This window comes from Limulus polyphemus, unplaced genomic scaffold (assembly GCF_000517525.1).
Source record: "Limulus polyphemus unplaced genomic scaffold, Limulus_polyphemus-2.1.2 Scaffold1729, whole genome shotgun sequence".
In the NCBI taxonomy this organism is placed as follows: Eukaryota; Metazoa; Arthropoda; class Merostomata; order Xiphosura; family Limulidae; genus Limulus; species Limulus polyphemus.
The window spans coordinates 18,270-23,052 of NW_013667339.1; the positions used below are offsets into that span (position 1 = coordinate 18,270).

General features: G+C 36.4%; 1 protein-coding gene across 3 annotated transcripts in view; it reads left to right on the forward strand.

The window, feature by feature from the left end:
• Nucleotides 1-1,720: 1,720 nt before the first annotated feature.
• LOC106464732 (protein trapped in endoderm-1-like) overlaps nt 1,721-4,783 on the forward strand; it is a 31,420-nt gene continuing 28,357 nt past the window's right edge. The window contains exon 1 of one of the 3 annotated variants that reach the window (XM_022392501.1): nt 1,721-1,741. The gene's annotated coding sequence lies outside the window, so the exon portion shown is untranslated. Of the gene's footprint in view, nt 1,742-4,210; nt 4,284-4,783 lie in introns of those variants that run through there. The other 2 variants (XM_022392499.1, XM_013924884.2) reach the window with 2 other exon arrangements.

The following is a 4,783-nucleotide window of genomic DNA, read 5'->3' on the forward strand; positions in this document are numbered from 1 at the left end:
AAGATAATCATGTTACTGTAATTGTTTATGTGCGCAATGATAACGTATTTGTAAGAAAAATGTAGCATCAGAAAGAAGAGTATATGTGATTAAACTAAGGAAACGTTGTTATATCATCAGAAAGTATTACAAATATATATACGGGTTTCTATGTTCTGTATACATATATAATCATATTAAAACCCAACACACACGCACAAGCTGAAACAAATCTGATACTGACGGAAAAGTCTGTCACTTCTAGTTCGAAGAACAGGGGGCTTCGTGAGTAAACATTTACAATGCTTGTGGTAACATAACAAAAATTAAATAAATATATGTATTTACATAAACAATTTGTATACGAGTCAAAGAAAGCTATTAAAGACGTCATGGAAGTCAATAGGTAACGTACAATTTTATAATACAAAAACAATTCTATATTATCATTTTTTTTTCGCGAAATGTATTTTTCTCGAGCCAGAAACAGTAACATTTTTTGATAATTGTTTAGGCAGAGTTTGTTTGTTTTGAATTTCGCGCAAAGCTACACGAGGGCTATCTGCGCTAGCCGTCCCTAATTTAGCAGTGCAAGACTAGAGGGAAGGCAGCTAGTCATCACCACCCACCGCCAACTCCTGGGATACTCTTTTTACCAACGAATGGTGGGATTGACCATCACATTATAACACCCCACGGCTGAAAGGGCGAGCATGTTTGGTGGGACGAGGATGCGAAATAGCGACCCGCAGATTGCGAGTCGAGTGACCTAACCACCTGGCCATGCCGGCCTTTTAAGCAGAATATTCGTGATGAAACTTTTTGCCGTTCATTCAACAATAACAATAACATTGTTTTGCAGTTCTAGCATAAATGAGTTAAAACAAATCCTAATGCTGAACTAATTCTTTATGTTAAACAGTAAATGCTGTATCAAATCACCACTAGCATCTAGTCCTAAGATAAGTTACATTATTCTTGGATATAAAAACGTCTTGACACTAAGTAGCCTCCTAGTGGCTCAGCGGTATGCCTGCGGACTTACAACGCTAGAAACCGGGTTTCGATACCCGTGGTGGGCAGAGCACAATTAGCCCATTGTGTAGCTTTGTGCATAACTACAAACAACGACACTAAGTACATTTAAAAAAAAAACTTTTCAAAATTCCGGAACTAACTACCATAAAAATACCTCGAAGATACAACTGTTAACATTTGGTTTGAGTGACCTACATGATTAACATAAAACCTGTTACATTATTTATATGAGGTTAACGGAGAGGAAAAGGGTCTTAGTTAAATTATGTTCATTCCTGCCAACAATCTCATTTAATGGAAACCCGTACAAAAAAAAAAAGGTACATATAACATGTGGGATGGTTGAGTTTTTTTTTTAAATGTGCCAGCCACGGATAATTATCATAACGTTCACATCATGCATGATTTTAATAGGACAGCTTTTTAGCGAGGTCAGATATTTCGAAGTTGGATTAATTAATTACTCCCAGGAGCAGCAGCGGATGACTGGAATGAAATGGGACAGAGGGGGAGCACCGGTATCGGTTATGTAAAGCATAAATGCCCTTGAAACACGAACAGGATGGGAAGCACATTTTGTCACGTCCAAAAGGCCCAGGTTTTACGGAAGTATAAGTTTCCTGTGTTTGTACAAGAAACCGTTGTGGCTTCCGTGCATGCAGGCCAGTCTTAGAGACAGAGGACGACAACTTTCTAAGTATATTTGAAGTCTGTAAAAAAGCAGGTAGGTGTTCTTTAAGTTCACGAAATCTACTCAATGGATAAGTTTCAATCTCCACAATACTCTTTTACCGGGCCCGGCATGACCAAGTGGATAGGGCGCTCGACTCGCAATATGCGGGTCGCGGGTTCGAATCTCCGTCCCATCAACTATGCTCGTCCTTTCAGCCGTGGGGGCGTTATAATGTGACGGTCAATTCCACTATTCGTTGGTAAAAGAGTAGCCCAAGAGTTGGCGGTGGGTGGTGATGACTAGCTGCCTTCCCTCTAGTCTTACACTGCTAAATTAGGGACGGCTAGCGCAGATAGCCCTCGTGTAGCTCTGCGCGGAATTCAAAACAAACAAACAATCTCTTTTACCGGATCTGTTTCCAACTGTACATTGCACAGGTGTTCGGGATATGCGGCCTTGATTACTGGTTGAAAAGCAGACATGTAAGATTTGTCACAGGCCCTGAACTAAGTTTTCGACCTTGTAAGACAGCATGACATTAATTCTTGTTATATCTGATAATGTGGTAAAGGTTTCCTTCATAACGAAGTCAGAATAACTTAATATGACGTTCTGATAGTAAAAAAAGACGTAAAAGCACCCCAGTGGCACAGCGGTATGTCTGCGGGCTTACAACGCTAGAAACCGGGTTTCGATACCCGTGGTGGGCAGAGCACAGATAGCCCATCGTGTAGCTTTGTGCTTAATTTCAAACAAACAAACAAAAAATACTTAAAAAGGAAGTTATCTCTCTAAAGAAAAGATAGGATATAATATAGTAATCAAATAAAATACTAAAATGTATATAAGAAAGAGCAATTTTAATTAATAATAATACAATAAAGTGTAGAACTCGATAATTTACGATAAAAAATAAATAGACTACAGCCTAAACAGAAAGTATTATTTAAACAAAATAAAAAAAGTAATCCAGAAATTCGCTGGACGGTTTGTTTTCGGAGCAAAGCGACATGGCTGTGTTCAACGCAGAGAATCGAACTCCGGATTTTAACCTCTGTCCCACAGGTGAACAAATTAACGCCATAACAAATATAATGCTTAGTTTTGCAGCATAACGTTTAGGTACCGAGAAATACATTATAATACTGGAATACCATGTTGGTTACAGTTTATACTCAAAAACATTAAGTGGTAAGAAATTACTTATACGAAGAAAAATTATATAGTGCTTATAAGTTTACAGACAAACATACAGGTGGTAAAGTTTTTACAAAATAATCTAAGTGTCTAAAATAATTTAGATTTAAAAGTAGTTGTGGCATAGCATAAAGTAAATATAATTTTCTAAGTTTATTAGACCATTTTAAAACCAGCTTGGTCGTCAGCTAAATTTTTATTTCTTTGTTTGTTTGTTAGTAGTTAACCACAAAGCTACACAATAGGTTATAGGTTCATTTTCCACTATGGGTTTCGAAACCCAATTTTTAGCACTTTATGAGCGCTCAGATTTTCAGCTGATTCACTAAGAAATACGTGCAAACTTAGAACTATCCAAACGATCCTATTCTCCATCGACAGTTATGCCGCTGGTTCGATCCCAGCTGGTTTTAACTGTATTTCAACACTCTGCCCTAAATTAAGAGGATTAATGGTGGAGTCATACTTAGTACATTTCACCAGCAGTTATGATGATTAAATCTCTTGAAGCATAAGTTAATTATGGAAAAACATAACCTCTATCATAAAACTTTTCGAAATTTATTTTTCATTCATTGCGCATGCGCATCATTATAGTTATTATTTACTGTGAATGTTATTCGTTCCGCCGCAGCTTAATCCATCCCACAATGACGTAGTTCTTCAAAATCAGTCAATCACTTTAGAGGAATAATTACATTTATATCATCACAGTAGTTACGTCAAAAAAGAGTAAATGATAAACAGTGACATTTAAGATGAAATATTTTTTTTCTCATCAAAAATTAATGTGTTCTTTTGCATTCGTAATTATTATTACAATTGTAAGATCTACTCTTAATGCTTCATTAATTGTTTTAAGAAGAGAATTAATGTTTAACTATTTTGAAATTCCTATTTCATAAACACCTGAAGTAGCAGGGCCTCTCTCTATCGCTATGATCAAAATTCTATAATCCGAGCGTTGCTGTGTTTGTGTTTTACTTTAGCGCAAAACTGCACAATGGACTGTATTTCTTTTATTTACCGTGGGGATCGAACCCTTATTTTCTGTCATAAGTCATGAAGCTTACCACTGAGCCACCAAATTACTATACATATAAGAGACCATGACCTACCTACTCCCTGTGATTGTGATGCATATTTTGTTTAAAATGAGTGTAATTTACTGTTTTCTCATAAATACTAGCAATGTTAACTAGCACAACCTTGTGATGAAACTATCACACACAGATAATTATTTCCATGATATAAGGATTGGCTTCCTCTAGGCCCATTGAAGAGGAAATCCTGTGGAATTTCTTAACATCCGTTTTCTTCAGTTTTAATAAATATTTATTTTTGTATTTTTCTTTCATTTTCGACCCAGAACGTTGTAACACTGAGAGGAGAAAAGGTATGTTATTTGAAAATTTTATTATTTATCTTTATCTCTCTTATATTTATCAAATTGTATGTATGTAAACAGTATTTAATACATATGTCCCACTACACATACAACGACATTCATGTTATGCATATGTGACACAGACTTCCCACTACACACAGAACGTAATACACTACATGCAAGCATACTATGAGACAGACTTCCCATTACACAGAGAAAGTCATTTACTACGTGCATATGTGACACAGACTTCCCACTACACACAGAACGTAATACACTACATGTACGAATACTATGAGACAGACTTCCAATTACACAGAGAAAGTCATTTACTACATGCATATGTGACACAGACTTCCCACTACACACAGAACGTAATACACTGCATGCAAGCATACTATGAGACAGACTTCCAATTACACATAGAACGTAATACACTGCATGCAAGCATACTATGAGACAGACGTCCAATTACACATAGAACGTCATTTACTACATGCATATGTGAC